At 52.9% G+C, this 25,718-nt stretch overlaps 1 pseudogene; it reads left to right on the plus strand.

Moving 5' to 3' along the window:
* Positions 1–527: 527 nt before the first annotated feature.
* The window catches only part of LOC147117563 (uncharacterized), a 44,205-nt pseudogene continuing 19,014 nt past the window's right edge, over positions 528–25,718 (plus strand).

A 25,718-nucleotide genomic window follows, 5' to 3' on the forward strand; every position in this document is an offset into this window, starting at 1 on the left:
GGCAGAGTGATGGGGATGTGGTGACAGGCACATCAGGATGAAGGTGAGTGTGGCATTGCACTCACCTTTCCTGATCTCATCAGATCATTGAACCTCTTCCTGCACCAACCCATGTCCTCCTGATGACATCCCTGCTGTTGACCTCCTCAGCAATTTGGAGCCAGGCTCTTGGGCTCCTGGGACGGTCTCTTCCACCCATCAGCAGGGAAGAGGACTCTCTGCGTGCTCTGACTCCCTTCACCAGAATATGTAGGGAGTCATCGGAAAAGCGGGGTGCAGCCCTCCGTCTTTGTGAAGTCATTTTTCTATTTCTTAGCAACAACCCACTCCTCTCCAATCCTCCCTCCACACTCCTACATGAACCTTCAAATGCAATGTGGCCAAGGCTGGTTTAAATATCCCCACTGGAAATGAGTCATCGATGACATCATCAGACCAGGACCATTTAATAGGGCCAGGAAACGTGCATGCCTGCTTTAATGGGGCCATTACGCTAAAGTCGCTCTGAAGAGCGGGCTGATCTATACATGGCGGTACCCACCCACTACATGGCCCGCACGCACCCGACCAGACTTGGTAGGTAAAATTCCGGCCATTGACTCCTCATTAGGATACATTCAACTGGTTACTCTCCAGTACCTCACCCAAAAGATTAACCATTACAGCAAGTGTCAAGGGAATATAAACTGATGTCCATACATATCCACCTTCCAGTAGGAATCACCAGATAGTTAGCAGGAGAAGGAGCTCTGTCCAATATTCCCTTCCCTAACCTAGGGAACTGAAGATAGTTAGTGGTCCAACACTGCCCCAGCACACAACATTGATAGGATATTGTTTTCATCTAAGTTAAGTTTTCCTCATGGCTTGTGTGAGTATTTGGGGTTCATTTTAACCCCGAAAAATGGGTGGGTTGGGGTTGGGTGAGATGTAAAAATGTTAAAAATCTCAAACCAGACTCCAACCTGCCTACTTCCGGGTTTAACGGAGGTGGGACAGGGGGCGGGCAGCCAACTCGCTCCCAGGAGGCGGGGTGGCAATTTAAATATTATAATGAGACTGGCAGCATCACAATTAACCTGTTTTACAGGTTTTACCCTGGTCGGCCATGTTTCCAAGGTCTCGGGAAACCCAGTAGCTCAAGGGAGGTGAGGACAGCTTTGGCGAAAAGGTAAGTGCCTTTACAGCACTGCTTGTGGGCCAGGAGGAGCAGGAATGCTTCCCCCAGCCCACCAAGCTTACCTGCTTCCCTGCAATCAGAACCGCACCCGCCCCCCCACCATCGGACCCCTCCATTCAAATACTCCCCCCAGATCGGGTATCCAACCCCAGTCCGGGACTCGACACCCCCCCCGGGATCAGGGTTCAGACCACCCCTCGGTACTGGGGATCCGACTTGTCTCCCTGATCGGGGACCGGACCCCCCAAGATCCGGACACCCCCCACCCCCGCTCACGCTCCCACTAATGCAGCAGCAGGTTCCTTACCTGCTCCTGCGGCCTCCTCCAGAGCGTTCCCTACCCGACAGGGAGTCAAGCCTGTCAATCCAGCTGACTTCCGGGTGGGGAACCTGCTAGAAAAAATAGACTCATACTATGGAGTCAAAATTCCACAGCATGTGGGGAAACCCGGACTTCCCCCCAGACTTCCCCCACTTATGCAACCTGCCCCAGTAAATATTGGGGCCTTTATGTCCTTTGATTTTCCTATCCTAGTATGGTACATTCATTTGTCAGCTTGGCTCGTCAATAGCACACTTGTCTCCGAGTCAGAAGGTTGAAAGTTCAAGCCCACTTCATGATTTGCATCCAATACTGAGATGCCATCTTTTGCATGAGACATTAAACCACGTCTCAGGTGGATGTAAAAGATCCCATGGCATTATTTGAAAAAGAGCATCGGCGTTCTTCTGGCTAACTTTTATCCCTCAACCAACATCACCAAAGTAGATTAACTACTCATTTATCTAATTGCTGTTTGTGGGACCCCAATATACTCAAATTAAATGCTGAATTGCTCTACATAGAAACAGTGGCTACACACCAAAAGTACTTCATTGGCAGTAAAGTGCATTGGGATGTCCTGAGGATATGAAAAGGGCTATCTAAGTGCAAGTTCTTTCTTTCTTAAAGCTTGAAAACTTTACTGTGCAATACTGGCCCAGAAATTTGGGTCGGGGGCTTCCCGCGGGTGCAAGCCCCCGACCTGCACTTACCTTGCGCGCCGGCCATTGAGCTGTGGGCCCGCATGGAATTCCGATCCGGGGCCTGGTCCAGCTGCCGGCGCGCAGTGCTTGCGTATCCCAGGGGCGCAGTTAGTTCGATGCGTCCCCTGGGATCACGTGGGCCATGGAGAGCCAATCGGAGCAGGGAATGCTCCATTCATAAGATTGACAGGAAGAGCTGTCAAAACTTATAAATACTACGGCCCCAAAATAGCACTAAATCTTCAAATAATTTTTTTTTTAATCACATTTTTTAAATAAACTATAAATTACATGAAATAACTATTTTAAACAATAATTTAAATTTTTGAAAAAAATAATTTTATTTTCTAACGGGGCTAAAAATAAACTTACCTTGCTTTAAAGTATTTAAAAATAATAAACCTGTGGAAAAAATGTTTTAATTTTAATTAATTCACCACTTACCTTGTAAAAAGCAGGCCTTACGCCTGCTTTTTACATGTCTAACTTCTGCAGACTTACCCTCCCGGGAAAACCTGTAAAAAAAACCCGAATTTGATGCGCACGCGCTGCCTCTCCCGCGCACGCGTTCCACCTCTGAACCCCTTCATTCAGGGGAACAGAAGTGCCGGTTTCCCACGCATGCGCAGTGCATGCAGGAAACCGGCACTTCCATTGGGCCTACGGGTGAGTACCCCTTGCGTACTCACCCGTGGAGACCCGAGTTTCTGGGCCACTATTGTACAAAAGTTTAGCATGTTTGTATCAAATTTCTTTTCCCATTATTTGAACAGAGGCATTAACCTTTTTATTTTAAATGTTATGGGGACAGAAATTTAGCCAGATCTGGTTACGCTATGTCCCGACCTTACATCAGTGATACCAAGCCTCACAACATAATTTCCAGGCTTAAAGGAATGAAATCCTTCTTGTTGATCATTTTAGCAATGAAATGAGCATGAGCTCTAAATGGGATTTGCTGTTTTGACTCACACCAACTTTTTTAGTATAATGATGACACCTCTAACTGGGGGAAAAACTCAGTTGGCTTGTGCCTCCCGTTAACGCCTTAAGAGTGCGCTAATGGGGCACAACGCAACTAGCGCCCAGACGCAGCGATATCTGTGCCTCTCGCGAAATTGACCGGACATTTTGCAGTGGCGCTATACAATACCGCCCGATCTCCTGCGCACGCAAATATTGACGTAGTTCGAGAGTGCAACGCCCTTGTGATGCCCTGGGACGGAAATTGAGTGGCGCCCCCCTCCTTTCCACCTGGCGCAACGAGCGACGGGTAGACTGGAACGCTTCCCAGTCGCTGTGGGGCTGGGGGTGCGCTATTTAAAGGGGGCCTCTTCCTGGCTTTTGTGTGGTAGCCATTTTTGCACCACTTGTTCTGAGAGAGTGAGAGAGATTTTGAGAGAGACAAAGAGAGAAAGAGAGACTTCTGCATTGAGTCAACGCTGTCTGAGGTAGTTTTGGCTTCTGACCATAACTTTGCAGGTACTTTGGTTTTCGACCTTCATAACTTTGATTGCCTAGATACTATGGGGGCTGCAATGGATGGGGACATCATCCTTCTCCATCACATTCGGAGGGCACAGAGACGCAGAGAGAGAGTGGCAATCATGGCCAGATGGAAGAGGGCCAACAGGCCTCTGTACAGAAGACCTTACCCTCCCAGGGTTTTTTGCCAACAGTTCTCCTTCATTAATATGTCTGAGGAGCAGTGTTTGCGCAGGCTGCGCTTCAGCAAGGAGGTGGTCACTGAGCTCTGCCACCTGCTTCAGCCAGATCTGCAGCCTCAACTGAGGAGCAGGACGTCTCTGTCGGTAGCAGTGAAGATAACAGTGGCTCTTAACTTTTATGCCACCAGCTCATTTTAAACAGCTACTGGGGACATTGCCAATATCTCCCAGTTCGCGGTGCATTGCTGCATCCGTCAGGTCACAAATGCCCTCTTTAAAAGGAGACGAGAGTACACCTCTTTTCCCATGACCCCGGACAAGCAGCAACAACACGCAATGGGCTTTGCGATGATAGCGGGCTTCCCCATGGTGCAGGGCACCATTGGCTGCACGCATGTGGCTTTGCGTGCGCCGCAAGAGAATGCCGAGGATTTCCGCAACTGAAAGGGCTTCCATTCTGATACGCTTATCAATTACTTCATAAAAGGTGATGAGTCGAAGAAGAGATGACGAGTCGAAAGAAGAGATGAATAAGGCTTTTATTAGCTAAGAAGAGACCATGCTTCTTCGTGAGTGACTGAACAAGTCTGAACGAAACCCACACAGTGGTGGGTGGAGTCAGCTGAGGCATGCCTCCATACACAGCGCCACCCAGAGGTGGCAATATACAATACAGTGGTTTACCACATTCACCCCTTGTTTAATGTGAAGTCCGGCGGGGTGAAGGGTACTACAAGTTAAGTCTATCAGGAGGCCTTGTCTGACGTCCTGATCGTCGTGGTGGCGGCGGTGGTGTTGCAGCATCCGACGTCGGGTCTGGTGTCTGGGTGGTTGGCGAAGATTCCTGGGGCTTTGGCATGCCGTCTGCAGGGGTTGGGTTGGGAGGGGTGGTGGGGGATAACAGTGGTAAGGGGGATAACGGTGGTAAGGGGGATAACGGTGGTAATTCAGGGGTACCCGAGGGTGCGAGATCTCGTATGGAGACCGTGTCCTCCCGCCCGTCTGGGTATGTCACCCAGGCATACTGGGGGTTGGCGTGTAGGAGGTGCACCCGCTCGACCAGGGGCTCCGTTTTATGCGTCCTCACGTGCCTCCGCAGTAGGACGGGCCCAGGAGAAGTCAACCATGCCGGTAGCGAGGTTCCCGATGTAGACTTCCGGGGGAAAACGAACATTTTCTCATGAGGGGTCGCATTAGTGGCAGTACAAAGCAGTGACCGAATGGAGTGGAGCGCTGCAGGGAGGACCTCCTGCCAGCGGGAGGTCGGAAGGCCCTTAGATTTTAGTGCTAAGAGGACTGCCTTCCAAACCGTCGCGTTCTCCCTTTCCACCTGGCCGTTCCCCCGGGGGTTGTAACTGGTGGTCCTGCTCGTGGCGATACCTCTTGTTAGCAGGTACTGCCGAAGTTCGTCGCTCATGAACGATGAGCCCCTGTCGCTATGTATATAGCTGGGGAACCCGAACAGAGCGAAGATGTCATTCAGACACTTGATGACCGTGGTACTGGTCATGTCTGGGCAAGGGATGGCAAAGGGGAAACGGGAGTACTCATCAACTATGTTGAGGAAGTACACATTGCGGTCAGCGGAGGGGAGGGGCCCTTTAAAATCGACGCTCAGGCGTTCGAAGGGGCGGGTGGCCTTGATCAGGCTTGCTCTGTCCGGCCTATAGAAGTGCGGTTTGCACTCGGCGCAGATTTGGCAGCTCTTGGTCATGGTCCTGACCTCCTCGATGGAGTAGGGCAGGTTACGGGATTTGATAAAATGGAAAAACCTGGTGACCCCCGGGTGGTAGAGGTCATTGTGGAGGGACTGCAGCCTATCACTCTGCGCGTTGGCGCATGTACCACGTGATAGGGCATCTGGGGGCTCATTGAGTTTCCCTGGCCGATACAAGATATCATAATTGTAGGTGGAGAGTTCGATTCTCCACCTCAAGATCTTGTCGTTCTTGATTTTACCCCTCTGCTTATTATTAAACATAAAAGCTACTGAACGCTGGTCAGTGAGCAGGGTAAATCGTTTCCCGGCCAGGTAATGCCTCCAGTGACGCACCGCTTCTACAATAGCCTGGGCCTCCTTTTCGACGGAGGAGTGTCTCGTCTCGGGGCCCTGGAGGGTCCTTGAGAAAAAGGCCACGGGTCTGCCCGCCTGGTTAAGGGTCGCGGCTAGGGCGAAGTCGGAGGCATCGCTCTCCACTTGGAAGGGGATGGACTCATCCACCGCGTGCATTGCGGCCTTCGCGATATCGTTCTTGATAAGAGTGAAGGCTGCACACGCCTCTGGTGTCAGGGGGAAGGAGGTGGCTTTGATGAGGGGCCTGGCTTTGTCTGCATAGAGGGGCACCCACTGGGCGTAGTAGGAGAAAAACCCCAGGCATCTCTTCAGTGCTTTTTGGCAGTGGGGAAGGGGTAGCTCCATTAGGGGGCGCATTCTGTCGGGGTCGGGCCCGATGACTCCGTTCTCCACCACGCAGCCGAGGATGGCCAGGCGCTTGGTGTGAAACATACATTTTTCCTTATTGTACGTTAGGTTCAGCCGTTGGGCCGTACGGAGGAAATTTGCTAGATTAACGTCGTGGTCCTGCTGGTCGTGGCCGCAGATGGTGACGTTATCCAAATAGGGGAAGGTTGCCCGCAGCGCGTTCTGGTCAACCATTCGGTCCATCTCCCTTTGGAAGACCGAAACCCCGTTGGTGACGCCGAAGGGGACCCTAAGGAAGTGGTAGAGGCGGCCGTTTGCCTCGAAGGCAGTATACTGGCGGTCCTCATGGCGGATGGGCAGCTGGTGGTACGCTGACTTAAGGTCGATGGTGGAGAATACTTTGTATTGCGCAATCTGATTGACCATATCAGATATGCGAGGGAGGGGGTACGCGTCCAGCTGGGTGTACCGGTTTATGGTTTGGCTGTAGTCGATTACCATGCGGCGTTTTGCAGTGGTTTTAACGACTACAACCTGGGCTCGCCAGGGGCTAGTGCTACCTTCGATAATGCCCTCCTTCAATAGCCGCTCCACCTCAGAGCTGATAAAAGCTCTGTCCCCGGCACTGTACCGCCTGCTTTTGGTAGCGATGGGTTTACAGTCGCGGGTGAGGTTAGCGAACAGGGGAGGGGGGGGGACTTTTAATGTGGAAAGGCTGCAGACTGTGAGTGGGGGGAGGGGTCCACCGTATGCTAGTGTGACACTCTTAAGGTGGCACTGAAAATCCAACCCTAGCAGGACGGCAGCGCAAAGACAGGGCAGGACTAGCAGTTTAAATTTTTTATATTCAGTGCCCCCTACTGACAGGGTCACCACACAGTAGCCGCTGATGTCCATTGACTGGGACTTGGACGCCATAGAAATGCGATGGTGCGTTGGCAGAATCGTGAGGGAGTGGCTACGTACCGTGTCGGGGTGGACGAAACTCTCTGTGCTCCCGCTGTCGATCAGGCAACTGGTGGCGCGGCCGTTTACCGCGATATCCATCATGGAGCTGGATAGATGGTGAGGGAGGGCTTGATCCAGCGTCACGGAGGCCAGTATGTGGCTTAGTGAGTCACTATAGTCATCCGCCGAGACGGTGGTCGGTTCCGGTGACGAAATGGCGGTTGAGTGCGTTGGATACGATGGCGGCGGATGCCATGCGGCCGGGGGTACACAAAATGGCGGATAAGATGGCTGCTCCCACGGCCCGCACGCTGCGCTGCTGGCTGGCTTCCCCTTGCAGGCGTTAGCGTAATGGCCTTTCTTCCCGCAGCCCGAGCAGGTAGCTGTCTTAGCTGGGCAGTGCGCTCTGGGATGTTTTAACTGGCCACAGAAATAGCATTTTTGGGCCTGGTTACTGGGCATCGAAGCAGTTCTTACCGGAGGCTGCTGTCTCGGTTGGGTCGCTGCAGCGGTTGGTGCCGGGGGCGGCGGTCCCGTGTCCCACGGTTTCGATTGCCATGTCTCGGCGCCGTTACGGGGGTATGCCTCGAGGTTTCGGTGGGCCTCCTCTAACGAGAGCGCAAGGGCAATGGCCGTCTTCAGGTCGGGTTCCTTGCTTTCTAGCAGTCTCTGCCGGGTGTGGTCTGACTGGAGGCCCCTGACGAAGGCATCACAGGCGAGTCCCTGCGCGTGCTCCACAGCCGTTACCGCTTTACAATCGCAGTCTCTGCAGAGTGCCAGTAGCGCCCGTGCAAATGCCCCTACCGATTCTCCCGGTTGCTGCCTGCGGGATCCCAAGAGGTGTCGGGCGTAAATTGTGTTCACTGGGCGCGTATATTGCCCTTTTAGTAGCTCGAGGGCCGCCACGTACGTATTAGAGTCCCGGATTAGCATATATACTTGATGGCTCACCTGGGCGGTCAAAATTTTCAGTTTGTGATCCTCCTCTGTAACCTGTGAGATTGCGAGGAAGGATTCAAAGCAGCTCAGCCAGTGTTCAAACTTGGCTGATGCACCCACCTCTTGAGGGTCGAGGTCCAGGCGTGGTGGTCTGAGGGCTCTCAGCAATGTCTGCTGTATCCGTTGCTGTTGTTGCTCCTCAGGTGTCGCCATTTAACTTTTAGCTAATAAAATTGATACGCTTATCAATTACTTCATAAAAGGTGATGAGTCGAAGAAGAGATGGCGAGTCGAAAGAAGAGATGAATAAGGCTTTTATTAGCTAAGAAGAGACCATGCTTCTTCGTGAGTGACTGAACAAGTCTGAACGAAACCCACACAGTGGTGGGTGGAGTCAGCTGAGGCATGCCTCCATACACAGCGCCACCCAGAGGTGGCAATATACAATACAGTGGTTTACCACACATTCCTTAAACGTTCAGTTGGTCTGTGACCACAGACAGCTGATACTCGCTGTCAATGCCCACTTTCCTGGCAGCAGCCACGATGCCTTCATCCTGCGCCAGACTTCTGTGGCAGACCTTTTCCAGGCACCGCATAACCCAGGTGGTTGGCTTCTCGGGGACAAGGGATATCCTCTGTGCACCTGGCTGATGATACCGCTCCGTACGTCCAACACCCCTGCTGAGCTGCGGTACAACAAGAGCCATCAAGCTACCAGGAACATCGTTGAGCAGACAATCGGCATGCTCAAGCAACGGTTCCGCTGTCTGGACCATTCTGGAGGAGCCCTTCAGTACTCGCCTGAGCGAGTCTCCCACTTCATTGTTGTGTGCTGCATGCTGCATAACCTTGCAATCCTCAGGACCCAGCCAATGCCACCAGACATTGGAGCACCACCAGAGGAGGAGGAGGAAGATGAGGAGGATGATCATCAGCAGCACCAAGGCGGGAGGGAGGCACACAATGTACAAAGTGGAAGGGCTGTCCGTCAAAGGCTCATAGCAAATCGCTTCTAGGCCCCTTCTGAGGAAATGGCTTCTGCCATTCAAAGAACCTGATTGAAACCATCCCGCAACCCCTATGCCAGTCAAGGCAACAGTGATTGCAAAGACCAAACATGTACATTTTGAATACAGAAACTTATTTATTTTACGAACTCTGGGGGGTAGAAATTGAGTATAGCCCCGTTTGGGGCGCCAGCCTTGCCAGGGCGCTAAATGTAGTGCCCCGGAAACATTCGCGCCCCCGCACTGGAAATTGAGTGGTTGTGCCCCAAAGGGAAGCACGGCCCTACTGGAGGCGCCCGCATCCCTCTTAGGGCACTGTGAGTGAATATCGTGGCGCAACGTGCCGCAGCACCACACGCTGTGGCACGTCGCGCCGCAGTATTGCAGGCCTTCCTCCCCTTCTTAAAGGGGAGGGGCCTTGTGCAGCGCGATCTGGGGCCCAGCTGGGCCCCTGAGGATCGGGAGTGCAGGCAAAAGAGCCCGGTACTGAAGAGAAGTGCCGGGCTCTTGGAGCGCAGCCGGCACTCCGCGGGGTGGGGGGGGTTTCAGGAGGCTGGGGACGGGAGCGCAGGCAGGTGCTGGCAGGCGGCCAACAACAAAAATGGCCGCCCCGCACCTCGCCTTTAATTTGCGTCTCCCCGGCCGCAGGTAGGCCCCCCTGAACCCGTCGGACATAGCGTCCGGCGGTAAATCAGGGGGCACTGCCAAATATCACAGCCGGGGCATCAGCGGGGCGCCGCGCACACCGATGACGTCATCGGCAGCGGCGCAGCGCGAACGGTTAGCGCCACCACTAACATCCCGCGGAATTTAGCGGGAGGCGTGGGCAGTGCCGCGCCCGGGCGCCAGTTGGCTTGCGACCCACTTAGTGCCCTCTTAAGCCGCTAACGGGTGGCGCGACCTACTGAATTTCTCCCCCTGTGTGTCTCATTTCCGCAGGATAAACTAATAGAAAGAAACACAAAAAAAACAGTCATTAACATAACTGGCTCTCACAACCTGGAGACAATGGCCTAGAAATTCAGTATAGCCACGTTCGGGGCGCTAAAGTCGGGCGGCGGCTAAAGTTTGCGCCCGGCGCAAGTTCGCGCCACCTTCGCCGATATTCAGTCGCATCGCCCCAAGAGGTTGCTGCTGCGCTAAAACAGGCGATGCACGACTATCTTTAGGCGCTAAGCCGGCGGTCCTGAGCGATACCCCCGAGGCCGGGCGCAGCGCAGGTGCGGAGAGTTGTTGATTGACGGCAGACACTCTGGCGCCAGTCAGCTCTTAAAGGGGGAGGGTGGGTTTGTTTGCCTGCAACGCCCTGCACACTGCAGCCCTCAAGCTAGGCCTGACCACTTCTGCTTCATCTGCGCAATGCCCAGGGCTATGGAGAAGGCCAGGGAGAGAGCGCAGCGCTTCAGCGAGGGTGACCTGAGGATGCTGGTTGGCGGAGTGGAGCGCAGGTGCCATGTTCTGTTCCCAGAAGGTGGCAAGAGGCCGCTGCCCAGCGCCTACCGGAAAGCCTGGAGGGAGGTCTCAAACAGGGTGACTTCCAATAGCGTGGTTGCCAGGACTCCTGTGCAATGTCGGAAAAAGTTCAACGACCTCACTCGGGTTGTCAGGGTGAGTACCCTTTCCAGTGTCCTCCTCATCCCTGCATGTGCACCTCAGTTTATGGGCAAAGGGACCTGAAAGCCCTAAGGGCCAGCCCTCATCCAGCAGCTATGGGACTGTCATGAAAACCACTTGCACATTCAGCACTTTACACACTGTACAAGCTATTCGACCATGGGAGGCAGTATAGCCAAGATCAGGGCTTCACACTGTCCGGGCCAGTCCACCATGGGAGGCAGTGCAGCCAAGATCAGGGCTTCACACTGTCAGGGCCAGTCCACCATGGGAGGCAGTGCAGCCAAGATCAGGGCTTCACACTGTCAGGGCCAGTCCACCATGGGAGGCAGTGCAGACAAGGTCAGGGCTTCCCACTGTACTTAGAGGCCGTCCTTTCTCTTGCAGGCCAAGGTGGCGCACAACCGGAGGAAGCAACGTGAGACCGGGGGAGGCCGTCCTGACGTCAAAGAGCTCCCCGACCTCGACCAGTGTGTGGAGCGCATTATGGCAGGACGGCTGATTGGCCCCGTCGCCAGTGGAGATGCCGACCCTGTTCTGGGCACCAATGGTAAGGGCATCACCTTTTTGACCTCTCTCTTTCCACTTGCGCCTCAGATCAGCATCCTTTGCCACTGACCGACCAATGCAGTGCATGGCAGCACTCATGCCTCCCTCGCTGCCGCCCTGTCCTCACTCTAAAGCAACTCTTGTGCCTTCCTGCTTTCAGATGGTGAATCGCCAGGTGAGGAGGCAGGCCCTCAAGCTGCCACTGTCAGCGATTCCGAATTTGAGGAGGAGGAAGAGGAAGCCGGCCCATCAGTGCCACCCTCAGCCGCGCCAGCCCATGGCGATGAAGGGGACACGTCTTCCCTGGAGGGGAGCCGGGGGGAAGGGTCGGAGGAGAGTGAAGCTCCGGGGCCCAGCGGCCTGCAGCAACGCGGGAGGGGTGGGGGAGCTCGGCGGACTTCTCCCCAGAGGGTGAGTGCGGCCTCCAGTCCTGTGACGTTGAGCGCAGAGGAGGTGCGGCTCCTGGAGGAAATGGCCGTCCAGGCTGAGCGCAGGCACACTGAGCTCATGGCTGCAGTGGCAAGGATGCCTGACTCCATTGAGTCTCTGTCAAGGAGTGTGCAGGAGTTCGGAGCAGCACAGGTCAGGAGTCTGCAGGACTTCGCGGCAGCACAGGCGGCTTCGGGCCAAGTGCTCAGTCGTGCCGTTCATTCACTGGCTGGTGTCATGCGGACACAGACCAGGGCCACACGGGCACTAACTGCTGCCACCCTCGCTGGATCGGCCAGGCATCGCCAGGGCACTCGCCGCGCAGCAGCAGCCCAGCAGTCTGTTCTTCAGCTGTTTGCTGCGCATGCTGCAGTGCTGGCCCGTGCGAGTGCCAATGTCTCAGGCGACCAGGGAGCACCTGCGATCTGTCAGGTTGGCACCATTCCTGCAGCCGACACTGCCACTCCGCCATTGCAGCTGCCATGAGCCGCTGGACAGACTGCTGCCGCCCAAGCAGAGTTGGAGCAGTCAGCAGCCGTACCCTCCAGGGCCAGAGCTGGTGCAGGCCGACCCCCAAGGGCATCTGGCGTCTCGCCATCTGACCCTCAGCAACCTTCCCCCAGCCTTGCTGCAGCCACTGGGGTCCCATTGAGGAGGAGCTGCAGGGTGGGCAGGGGCCAGTCACGGATGCGAAAGGCATCGCCCTCGCAAGGCAAAAAGTAGAAGGTCTGGCCAAATGCTTTGTGTTTGTTGAAAGGCCGAGACTGGTGTAGTTGTGGTTTTGTAAGGCCGAGACTGGTGTCTTTCTTTGTTTTGTAAGGCCGAGACTGGTGTCTTTCTTTGTTTTGTAAGGCCGAGACTGGTGTCTTTCTTTGTTTTGTAAGGCCGAGACTGTTCGTTTCGTGTTTTTGGAGGGGGCTTCTCTCCATGAGGTTGTAATGTGGGAAGGGCCGAGGTTTCCAATAAATAAATGTTCTTAAATCGCACTGTGCATGCTTTTTTTTGCAAGTCCTGGTTGCCCTGCTCGGCTGAGGGCTTGTGGAGTGGCTACATTCATCTGGTGACATTGGCACAAGCCATTCCCTGAGAGGGGGCCTAGAACCGACGTTCAATAAGCCGCCGACGGGCGGCCCTTGCACTTTCTGCCTCCTTCCTGTGCTGGTCCTCCTCCTCCTCCTCCTCCTCCTCCTCCTCCTCAGGTGGTCCTCCAATCTCTGGTGGCAGTGGCTGAGTCCTGCGGATAGCCAGGTTGTGCAGCATGCAGCACACGACCATGAAATGGGAGACTCGCTCCGGCGAATATTGTAGGGCTCCACCGGAACGATCCAGACAGCGGAACCGTTGCTTCAGGATGCCGATTGTTTGCTCAATGATGTTCCTGGTCGCTTGATGGCTGTCGTTGTATCCCTCTTCAGCAGGGGTGCTGGGCACACGGAGCGGGGTCATCAGCCAGGTACACAAAGGATAGCCTTTGTCCCCGAGAAGCCATCCTCGTGGGTGAGGCTGGGCCTGGAACATGTCTGCCACAGAAGTCTGGCGCAGGATGAAGGCATCGTGGCTGCTGCCTGGAAAGCGGGCATTGACAGCTAGGATGAGCTGCCTGTGGTCACACGCCAGCTGAACGTTGAGGGAATGGTAGCCCTTCTGGTTGCGGTAATCCTCGGCATTCTCCAGAGGTGCCCGCAAAGCCACATGCGTGCAGTCAATGGCGCCATGCACCATGGAGAAGCGCGCGAATGCTGCAAAGCCCATTGCACGCTGTTGCTGCTTGACAAGGGCCATGGAGAAGGAGATGAACTGACGTCTCCTTTTGAAAAGGGCATTGGTCACCTGGCGAATGCAGCAATGCATGGCGAACTGGGAGATGTTGGAAATGTCCCCAGTAGCGGATTGGAAGGAGCCGGTGGCATAGAAGTTGAGAGCCACCGTCACCTTCACTGCCACCGACAGAGACGCCCTGCTCCTCAGATGTGACTGCAGATCACCGCCAAGCAGGTTGCAGATCTCAGTGACCACCGCCCTTCGGAACCGCAGCCTCCGAACACACTGCTCGTCAGACATGTTCAGATAGGAGAACTGCTGGTGGTATACCCTGGGTGGGTAAGGCCTCCTTTCCCAATGCCTGTTGCCCCCTCTCCGTCTAGCCAGGACTGCCACTCTCTCACGGCGTCTGTGAGCCCTTTGGATGCAATGGAGAAGGCCAGCGTTTGCACCCATTGCAGCCCCCATTATATGTTTGCAAACAATGATATGACACTGAAGGCAAAGACAAGTGGAAAGCTGTGGCCTGAAGCCACAAGTACCTGTCCGAGTGTTGAGCCAAAGCAGAAAGCTCTCTACCTTTGTCTCTCTGCAAAGATCCGTCTCTCAAAAAGGAGTGCTGCGAAATGGCAGCCTTTTCTACTGCAGGAGGTGTGCCCTTTAATTTGCGCCCCCTGTGCCCCGCATTGACTGAGAACCGTTCCCCTCTACCAGTCGCTAGGGGCGCCAGGCGCTCAATAGGGCGTCGCGACTGAATTTCCGGTTTGGGGCGCACAAAGGGCGTGGCATGAGGAAATGACGTCAGGATCTGCGCGCGCAGCTGAGAGCGCGCAAAGACTTTGCGCCGCCGCTAAATCGTGAGTGAAGTTGGGGAGAGGCGCAGATCGCGCTGCGCCCGGCCGCTAGCCGCCTAGCGCCCAACATCTCCTCCTCCTAAGGCGCTACCGGCTGGCGCAAGCAACTGAATTTCTAGGCCCATGTCCAAAGCAGTTAAAATAATTTGACCATGAACCTCGGCCTTTAATAAAACAATGAACAACATTTTGTCACACCTCCTACATTTTTCCCATTGAGGGTGATCTGCTTCCCTTGCGAAATTCCCCCCTTCCCACCCTGCAGCTCCTCCGTAATGGGGCCCCAGTGGCTGCAGCAAGGCTGGTGGAAGGCTGCTGATTGTCACAACCTGAGACTGCAAATGCCCTTGAAGTACGGCCTCGACCAGCTCTGGGCCTGGAGGGCCCGGCTGCAGACTGCACCAACTCTGCATGGGCGGCAGCAGTCTGTCCTACAGGCGGTGGCAAGTGCAGTGGAGAAGTGACAGTGGTGGCAGCAGGAATGCTGTCATCTTGAGAGAGGACAGCACCTCCCTGCTTGACCGACACACTGGCACTCCCACGGGGCAGCACTTCAGCATCTGGAGCAACCTGCTGAAGCACAGATTGCTGGCCTGCTGCGGCGCGGTGAGAGCCCCGGGGAAATGTACCTGAACCAGCGAGGATGGCAGCAGTCAGTGCTCGCGTGGCCTCAATCTGAGTCTGCATGAGCGCAATCAGAGATGGGGTCATGGCAGCCAGTGGCTGTTGCAGCACTAAACATTTGCGTGGCATCCGCCTGTGCTACAGCGAAGTGCTCCACACTCCTTGCCAGTGATTCAATGGATTCGGGCACCCTTGCCACTGCAGCCATGAGCTCAGCATGCCTGTGCTCCGCCTGGGCGCTCATTTCAGCGAGGACCCACTCCTCCTCTGCGTCCAGTGGAGCAGGACTCGATGGCATACTCTCCCTCTGGGGAGAAGGCCCCTGAGCTTCCCTACCCCCATCGCGTTGCTGCAGCCCGCCGGGTCCTGGAGCTTCACCCTCATCAGACCATTCCCCCCTGCTCCCCTCCAGGGAAGGCGTGTTCCCAGTATGGGCATGGGCTTCCTCGGGAGAGGGTGGTGCTGATGCTCCGGCTTCCTCTTCCTCCTCGCCTTCAGCTTCACTCCCAGTGGCAGCTTGAGGGCCCGTCTCCTCACCTGGTGAATCACCATCTGAAAGCAGGGAGGTACAAGAGTGGCTTTAGCGTGAGGACAAGGTGGCAGCAAGGGAGGCATGAGTGCAGCGATTTAGTGATTTGGATTGAAAGTGTCAAAGGCTGCTGTTGTGAGGAACAAGTGGAAGGAGAGAGGACAAAAAGGTGATGACCTTACCTTTGCTGTCCAGAACGGGGTCGGTGTCTCCAGTGGCGACGGGACCAATCACCCGGCTTGCCACAATCCTGTGGACACGCTACTCAAGATCGCTGAGTGGTTGCAGCTGAGATCGCCCTCTACCGGTCCGTTGCTACTGTCTCCTATTATGGGACAGCTTGGCCTGCAAGAAAAAGGACGGCGTCAGAGTAAAGATACAGCCATGGTCTTGCCTGAAATGCCTCCCATAGTTGAATAGCCCTTACTGTATGCAGCCATGGTCTTGCCTGAAATGCCTCCCATAGTTGAATAGCCCTTACTGTATGCAGCCATGGTCTTGCCTGAAATGCCTCCCATAGTTGAATAGCCCTTACTGTATGCAGCCATGGTCTTGCCTGAAATGCCTCCCATAGTTGAATAGCCCTTACTGTATGCAGCCATGGTCTTGCCTGAAATGCCTCCCATAGTTGAATAGCCCTTACTGTATGCAAAGTGTGGAATGCGTGTGTGTGTTTGATGAAAGGGCCATAGGTGTTGGATGAGTGTTGGGCATTGGGGCTTTTAAGACCCTCTGGCCATAAAGTGAGGTTGAGATGGAGGGATGGAGAGGTTTTGAATAACAGGCACTCACCCTGACAACCCGAGTGAGGTCGATGAACTTTTTCCTACATTGCAGATGGGTCCTAGGCACCATGCTGCTTGAGGAGACTCTCTGAGCCACCTCCCTCCACACTCTTCTATGCTCGCGTGGCAAAGGCCTCCTGCCACTCTCTGGGTACAGAGTGGATCTTCTGCGCTCCACCGCAGCAACCAGAGCCTCCAAGGCCCGTTCGCAGAAGCGCTGTGCTTGCTCCCTGGCCCTTTCCATAGTGTTTGGCTGCTAGATTTAGCCACAGGTCTGCCCAGGCCGAGATTCAAGGCTCCAGTGAGCAGGGTGTGGCTGCAGAGCAAGATCAACCCTCCCCTTTAAGAACTGACCGGCACCAGTGTGTCTGTGTTCAATCGCTAACTGGCAGCACCTGCGCTGCGCCCTATCTCTGAGGTAGTGCCTCGCTCCTCGGCCTTAGCACCTTAAGAGAGGTGTGTAGCGCCTGATTTAGCGCTCCAATCACCTCCAGGGGCGATAAAAGCCAAGTTTGCCGTCGGAGGCGATAATTAGCGCCAGGCGCTAAACTTTGCACCCGGCCGATAATTACGCCCCAAATGGGGCGATACTGAATTTTTCCCCCGCTCAGTTTTGCTAGATTCTATGGGGGATAAATTGGCTAATCCCGAATACAAGTGTGGGAATCAATGCGCAACTCTTCACTTCATAGCTTCACCTCACCCTCACACACTTAGCACTGCTGCAAGCCTTGCACCCACAACTCCCAGCTCGCACATGTAGTGTATGTGCCTTTAAGACAGAACAACTTTTACAGCTCCTGTATACTGTAGTACCGGCAGTGACCACACCTGTATATAAGCTTTGCGCATGCCTCTGTACCCCCAGTCTTGATACTACCCTCTTCCAGTAAATACCTGTTTATTGTTAAGTTACAGCATCCGTGTGGTTATTGAATAACAGCATACCCTCAGAATCATGGATCTAACAGTGGCGACGAGTGTCGATTCGAATCTACCTGCAACTAAAAAAAAAAGTCGAGGCCAGGAACACGGGCGTCGACCACGAGCAACCGCCCAGTCATCAGGCAGAGAGTGAACATTGCAGGGGAGGCTGTGGCGAGCCGGGCTTGGTTCCCCAACCACGACGATCAGCAAGAGACTGACGACAGGTCCAGCGCAGACCCTTCCTGGGCAGCGGCGGCTGAATCCGACCGACGGCGGAGAGAAAGCCGAGCAGCGTCGACGGGGTAAGACAGAGGGTGAAGCGCACAGGGCGCAGCCGGGGGTTGAAAACCGAGCGGCGTCGAGAGAGAAAAAGAGAGAGAGAGGGTAAAGCAACAGCCGGGTTCAAGACCGAGCGGCGTCGAGAAAAAAAAATTAAAAAGAAGAACGCGCAGAGCACAGCCAGGGCTCACGGGCTGAACAGGGTCCGCGGGGAGAAGAAGGGAGAGCGCGGGAGACGCCATTGAGCCGTGGAGAAGAAGGAAGAGCACAGGAGATGCCATTTTTAGAAGCCGCAGCGGAGAAGAAGGGCGAGCGCGGGAAGGAAGGAAAGCGCGGGAGACGCCATTTTGTGCCAGCGGAGAAGAAGGGGAAGCGCAGGAGATGCCATTTTTGACAGTTAAATCACACCCAGGGATGCTGAAGAGTGGCAGTATCTCTACGTTCGACAATGAAGTCGAAGATTGGGCAACATATGTGGAACGTATTGAGGTGTACTGCAGGGCGAATGAAGTGCCAGATGCTAGGAAAGCACTGGTTTTGTTAAATTCCATGGGTGCAAAAACTTATGGGTTACTGCGAAATCTAATAACCCCAGAGAAGCCGGTGAACAAGAATTTCGAAAGCATAGTAGAAATCCTACAGGACCACTTAAACCCCACATTGCTGCTGATAGCAGAACGATTTAAGTTCCATAAAAGGAACCAACACAAAGACGAAAGCAATGCTGAGTACTTAATGAACTGCGCAAGCTATCGAAACACTGCCAGTTTGGAGCGGGACTAGCAGATACGTTAAGGGACAAGTTTGTGTGCGGGCTACAAAGTAAAAGAACCCAGAGACGGCTTCTATCAGAAAAGGATCTTACGCTGGACAAAGCTTTCAGTATGGCAGTATCACACGAAGCAGCCGCAAGGGGCGCTGCAGAGATACAACGGAGACCGCAAGAATATGGCACCAATAAAATGTCCTATGGAACAGGGAAGTGCTATCGCTGCGGCAGAACAACACATGACTAGAAAGATTGTTGGTTCAAGGACCAAGTGTGCAGGCAGTGTGGGAAAGCAGGACACATAGCAAGAGTCTGCAGGCCTGGGAAGAAAACCAACAGTAAGAAATCTCCACAGGAGAAGTACAAAAAGGTACACCAGGTGCTGGACAGTGGTTCAGACGAACAGAAAAGTGACACAGACTCCGGAAGCAAGGAGCTGGGTTGTCTGAAACTACATAAGGTAACCGAAATGGAGGATCACCAGACTATCTGGGTTACACTCAAGATAGACGGAGTCCAAGTGAAAATGGAATTGGACATAGGGTCAGCTCTAACAGTCATAAATCAAAGAGACTACAAGCAGCTATTTTCACACATACCCTTGAAAGCTACAGAGATTGTCTTGAAGACGTATACGGGGCAAAAAGTCTACCCCAAAGGAAAAATAAGGGTGAAAGTGACATATAAAGGCCAGGAAATACCTAAAATGGATATATATGTATTGCCAGATGGAGGCCCACCACTGCTAGGATGTGAATGGATCCGGAAGATACAATTAGATTGGCATTCCATAAAGGCACTGAAGGTTGAGGCCAAAAAGGATGACGACGTCACACCTGGACGACTGTCAAAAATGCTAACTGACGCAAAAGAAGTGTTCCAGGAGGGACTCGGAACACTAAAAGGAATAACAGCAACGATTAAAATAGAGGAAAATGCAAGCCCAAAGTTTCTGAAGGCCAGACCAGTGCCTTATGCGATCAGACCAGCTGTTGAAGCAGAGCTGGAAGGGTTGGAACGTTCAGGTGTACTGTCCAAAGTGGACTGGAGCGAGTGGGCTACACCCATCGTTCCTGTAATGAAGAGGTCGTTGAGTAATACGCCTGGGGAACCAAAGAAGGTCCGCATCTGTGGGGATTTTAAGGTGACAGTGAACCCAGTCCTTCACACGGTACAATATCCGCTTCCACGAATTGAGGATATTTTCGCCTCGCTATCTGGAGGTAAGCGCTTCACCAAAATTGATCTAGCCCAGGCGTACTTGCAAATGGAGGTATAAGAAGCTTCGAAACAATATCTTACGATCAACACTCATAAAGGTCTCTATCAATACAACCGGCTGGTGTTTGGAGTAGCCTCAGCTCCCGCTATCTGGGAAAGGGCGATGGATCAGGTCCTGCAAGGGATTCCAGGGACCCAGTGTTATTTGGCCGACATCTTGGTCACGGGCGAAAATGACGGTGATCACCTCGCCAACTTGGAGAAGGTGCTCACCAGATTAAAGGAGTATGGGCTATGAGCTTATCGCCACAAGTGCGAGTTTTTCCAGAAACAGATCTCGTATTGTGGCCACGTCATCGATGAAGAGGGGTTACATAAGTCCCCTGAAAAGATTGAGGCAGTAGTCAAGGCTCCAGCACCGGAAAATGTGTCACAACTGAGGTCGTTCCTCGGGCTGGTAAACTACTACCACAAGTTCTTACCAAATTTGTCTACGGTATTACACCCACTGAACACCCTACTGCAAACAGGGGTACCATGGAAGTGGGATGACGAACGTAGACGAGCTTTCCAGAAGTGTAAAGTATTGATCACATCAAAAGGGGTGTTGGCCCATTTCAACCCAGCACTACCAATTCATTTGGCATGTGATGCATCACCCTATGTTATTGGAGCGGTGCTGTCGCACAAATTCCCAGACGGGTTGGAGAGGCCAGTAGCCTTTGCGTCTCGGTCACTAACCTCAGCCGAGCGCAACTACGCCCAGATTGACAGGGAGGCCCTCAGCCTAGTATGGGGAGTAAAAAAATTCAACCACTATCTGCATGGGCAGAAGTTTACCTTGCTGACTGACCACCAACCACTTGTCTCCATCTTTAATCCTAAGAAGGGCGTTCCAGTGATGACTGCACAGCGGTTACAAAGATGGTCCCTGTTTCTAGGGGTGAGTCAATATGAAATAGAATATAAGGGCATGAAGCAGCATGGGAACGCTGATGGGCTATCGCGCCTGCCACTGCCTACTGTGGAGGAAGCACCAGCAGTGGACCCTATCGAGATATTTTATTCATCAATAATTGAACGATTGCCAGTAACAAACGTTGATATAGAGAAGGAGACCCGAAATGATCCGACGCTGTCGCGGGTATATGAATTGACGGTGAGGGGATGGCCAACACATGGCGACTCACTGTTGGCAGCATTCTCATCCAGAAGAGAACAGCTGTCAGTATGCCAGGGGACAGTGATGTGTGGATCCAGAGTGGTGATTCCACCCAAGTTAAGGGAGAGAGTGCTAAATGAGCTACATGAAGGTCATCTGCGGGGAGTGAAAATGAAAAGCCTTGCTAGGGCTTATGTGTGGTGGCCGGGAATCGATCAACAAATCGAAGACCTAACTAAGAGCTGCTTAGGATGCCAGAAGGTCCAAAATGCACCACCACATGCCCCTCTACACCCATGGGAGTGGCCCTCCTCTCCATAGCAACGGGTGCATATTGATTTCGCTGGTCCATTCATGGACTCAATGTTCTTAATAGCAGTGGATGCTCATTCAAAGTGGCCTGAGGTGATAAAAATGTCTTCAACCACTACAGAGAAAACGATTGCAGTCCTACGGACCATATTTGCCAGAAACGGGTTGCCAGAGCAGATTTGCTCTGATAATGGAGCACAGTTTGTGTCCGAAGAGTTCCAAAAATTTATGAAAAGGAATGGGGTAAGGCATTACACATCCGCCCCGTATCATCCAGCCACAAATGGATTGGCTGAAAGGTTCGTACAAACCTTTAAGAAGGCGATAAAGGCCATGTGCGATGATGAAATTCCACTACAGCACAAGATGGACAATTTCTTATTAGCCTACCAAAACGCGACACATGCAGTTACCAACCAGACCCCGGCCATGATGTTCTTCAACCGAAGATTGAGATCTCGTCTGGACTTGCTCAGACCAAATGTGCGAAGAAATGTTGAGGACAAACAATTCCAGCACATCAATGAGAAGCCGACAAGGAGCTTCAATGTAGGGCAACCAGTCTTGGCCCATGACTATCGAACAGAGAAATGGCAACCCGGAACGATATGCACAAGGCAGGGGCCATTAATGTACACAGTGGATGTCGGGGAGAACATTGTGAGACGCCACGTCGATCAGATCTTAGCGTCACAGGAACGCGTCAACCCCATGTCTCGAGTACCTGGGGATGAACCCGACATACCAGTAGCATCTACCTCAGAACCAGTAGCAGTAGAACCCGATGAACTGCCCGATGAAAAGGGGTCAGAATCGCCTCTGCACTAAGGACAAGAACCTCAGGAAAGGCGCTATCCCGAAAGGGTCAGGAAGCCGCCCCAAAGACTGAATCTATAAATGGACTATTGTTGTTTAATGTACATGTTAAAGTGTTAATTGTTATTTGAATATTAGGGGTACTACTAATCTAAAAGGGGAGGAATTGTAGTGTATGTACCTTTAAGACAGAACTACTTTTACAGCTCCTGTATACTGTAGTACCGGCAGTGACCACACCTGTATATAAGCTTTGCGCATGCCTCTGTACCCCCAGTCTTGATACTACCCTCCTCCAGTAAATACCTGTTTATTGTTAAGTTACAGCATCCGTGTGGTTATTGAATAACAGCATACCCTCAGAATCACGGATCTAACAGCACACACTGGCAGCTGTTCAAACATGAGAGCCACATACCCAAACAGATTGCACCACACTCACTGACACACTTCCCTCTTTCTTACAGTAGAAGGTGGTGCATAACAGGAGGCAGCAAACAACTGGAGGAGGACAAGCGCACTTGCATGTGTTAACCCCCCATGGAGGAGACAGTGCTGGCCATTATGGGAAGAGGCATCACTGAGGTCGGGGCCATTGGCGGGGCTGGAAGGATTGATGATGAGTGTATCCGCATATCTAATCCTTCTTCTCTCATCCCACTCTCCCTCTACCCACAATCTATTCTAACTCACAAGCTTCAGATTGTGTAAGCACACACTTCTTACTTTCTCCTCTCCCCTCACCACAACCCAACACTTGTCCCTTTTTCATTACAGATATCCAAGTACTAGAACCTTCCCAGTCAGAGGAAGGTGAGGAAGAAGACAATGAAGATGAAGAGACATCATCACTTGATCTTACACTCGCAGCCATCAGCTCAGAGACTAACGCTGCGTGTAGTTTAGAGGCTAGGATAGAGGAGGGATCTGCACACGGTGAGACACCGGGCACAAGTGTGCAGGAGCCAGGACAAGGGGAAAGGATAGCGCAGGTGCCGGAGGGTGAAGTCGCACACTAGTTCTGCTGCAGAGGACTCAGATGAGGACTTCAAAGGACCAGGCTACAGAAGAAGGCTGATGGGTGTACATAACCAAATGGTTGGTGCACTGGAAAGCCTGCCAGAAAGCCTGCGCACAATGTCAAGCAGCATGGAGGAATACAGCACCAACTTGGCACAGAGCTTTGCTCAGAGAATGGAGCCCATCCTTTCCAACATGGAACGGGTGGTCATCTACATAAGCACACCTGTGGAATCCACCATGATGCAGCATCTGATGGCCAATGTCACAGTTTGCATTGCAGCACAGTTTCCATCAAATGTCTGAGTGCGGCAGTGGAAACTCAGACTGCTACCATCCAGGTTCTGGATACCACTGTTCAAAGGCACTTCCAGGGCATCACAGCAGTACATCAATCTATTGTCCAACAGATCAGTAGGATTGCTGAGACGCTGCCTTGGGAAAGTGCCAGTGCCTCCATGGGGCACGAACCTGCTGTCCTCTCTCAGATGACAGCATTCCTGCTTCCACCCCTACCACTCCGCCAGTGCCCTTGCTATTTCCTGTCGGCCAGGCAGCTCAGACTGCTGCAGCGCAGGCCAAGATGGTATATTCTGAAGCCGGGACCTCTAGGCCCAGAGCTGCTTGAGGTCAATCTCCAAGGCCATCTGCAGTCTCCTCAATGGAAGGTCAGCAGCCTTCCACCACCCATGCTGCAGGCAAAGGCATACAGAAGTCATTCACTAAGGGAATGCACAAGGGTGATTCATTTATTTTTGTATGCTTTATGTAATGATTCTGTTTATAAAATTGGATTAGAATCTGCATTTTCTGGTGGTTTTATTTTTTATGTTGTCAGAAAGAGGATGATGTGATGGTCAGTGATGAAGGAAAAGTAAGGAGCATGGGACTGTTGGTGAATGGGGAGGTGTGCTTGAGGTTACTGTACCACTCATGAATTATTTGATCATGTAGAGCCCGGGCAGAAAGGGGCTGTCTACGTTGTAGTCTCCCTTCCTCTTCCTATTCCTCCACTTCCTGTTGCATTTTCTCCTCCTCTACTTCCTCTTCCTCCTCTTCCTCATGCTCCTGTTCCTCAGTATTTTGTCTGATAGGTGGTGGCACAGGCTGTTCCCCCATAACAGCCAGGTTGTGCAGCCATGTCAAGAGTGAATAACCCTTGTCGCCCAGTAGCCAGCCTTTGACTTACTGTGGTGGGTCAAATACAGATGGCACAGAGAACTGCCGCAGAATTAAGGCATCGTGACTGCTGCCAGGATATTGGGCATTGACCTGCATGATACGCTGCCTGTGGTCGCACACCAGCTGCACATTGAAGGAGTGGAATCCTTTCAGTTCATGAAAATGGCCGAGTTCACATGCAGCACGGTGGCATAGTGGTTAGCACTGTTGCCTCACAGCGCCAGGGACCCGGGTTCGAATCCGGCCTCGGGTGACTGTCTGTGTGGAGTTTGCACATTCTCCCTGTGTTTGCGTGGGTTTCCTCCGGGTGCTCCTGTTTCCTCCCACAGTCCAAAGATGTGCGGGTTAAGTTGATTGGCTATGATAAATTGACCCTTAGTGTTAGGGGGATTAAAATATGTGGGGTTACAGAGATAGGGTGGGATATGTGTTGGTGTAGGGGTTACGGGGATCGGGTGGGATATGTGTCGGTGCAGGCTCGATGGGCCGAAATGGCCTCTATCTGCACTGTGGGGTTTCTGGGTTTCTGTGAAGCACATGCAAGGCAATGTGTGTGCAGTCAACGGCACCCTGCACCATGGGGATGCCTGCAATCTGTGCAAACCGTCATGCTCACTCTGCCTGCTTGTCTCTGGCAAGAGGGAATGAGATTAAACTGTCTTTCTGTATATAGAGAGCTTCAGTGACCTCCCTTATGCAGCAGTGCACTGCAACTGCAAGATGTTGCTTATATCTCCAGCAGCAACATGGAAGGAGCCAGATGGATAAGAGCCACAGTCACCTTGACAGCCACTTGCAATGCAGTCCTTGCCCTGTTCTGAGGTCCTTGCCCTTCTCTGAGATTGTAGTTGTGACTGCAGCAGTTGGCAGATTTCAGTCATGACTGCTTTTGTGAAGTGAAGACATCGCAAGTATTGGTTGTCGCTGAAGTTGAGGTAAGAGAATTGCTCCCTAAAGATCCTCACTGGATATGGCCTCCTGCTGAGAGCCCTTTTCCTCCTCCTCCTCCCTGTTCTTGCAGCTTTTCCTGCTCTGCGTGGCCTCTCTTCATTCTCCCAGTCATGCTCAATTCCAAGAGGAAGCCCTACCTAGCCACCGATGACTGGAAGCAACTTTTTAAAAAATTCATTCCTGGGATGTGGGCATCGCTGGCAAGGCCAGCATTTATTGCCCATCCCTAATTGCCCTTGAGAAGGTGATGGTGAGCTGCCTTCTTGAACCGGTGCAGTCCGTGAGGTGAAGGTACTCCCACAGTGCTGTTAGGGAGGGAGTTCCAGGATTTTGACCCAGCGATGATGAAGGAACAGCGATATACTTCCAAGTCAGGATGGTGTGTAACTTGGAGGAGAATTTGGAGGTGATGATGTTCCCATGCGCCTGCTGCCTTTGTCCTTCTAGGTGGTAGAGGTCGCAGGTTTAGGAGGTGCTGCCAAAGAAGCCTTGGCGAGTTGCTGCAGTTCATCTTGTAGATGGTACACACTGCAGCCACGGTACACCGGTGGTGGAGGGAGTGAATGTTTAAGGTGGTGGATGGGGTGTCAATCAAGCGGGCTGCTTTGTCCTGGATGATATTGAGCTTCTTGAGTGTTGTTGGAGCTGCACTTATCCAGGCAAGTGGAGAGTATTCCATCACACTCCTTACTTGTGCCTTGTAGATGGTGGAAAGGCGTTGGGGAGTCAGGAGGTGAGACAC

This window comes from Somniosus microcephalus, chromosome 5, assembly GCF_052327205.1.
Source record: "Somniosus microcephalus isolate GS21.2 chromosome 5, FLI_Smic_1.0, whole genome shotgun sequence".
Taxonomy (NCBI): Eukaryota; Metazoa; Chordata; class Chondrichthyes; order Squaliformes; family Somniosidae; genus Somniosus; species Somniosus microcephalus.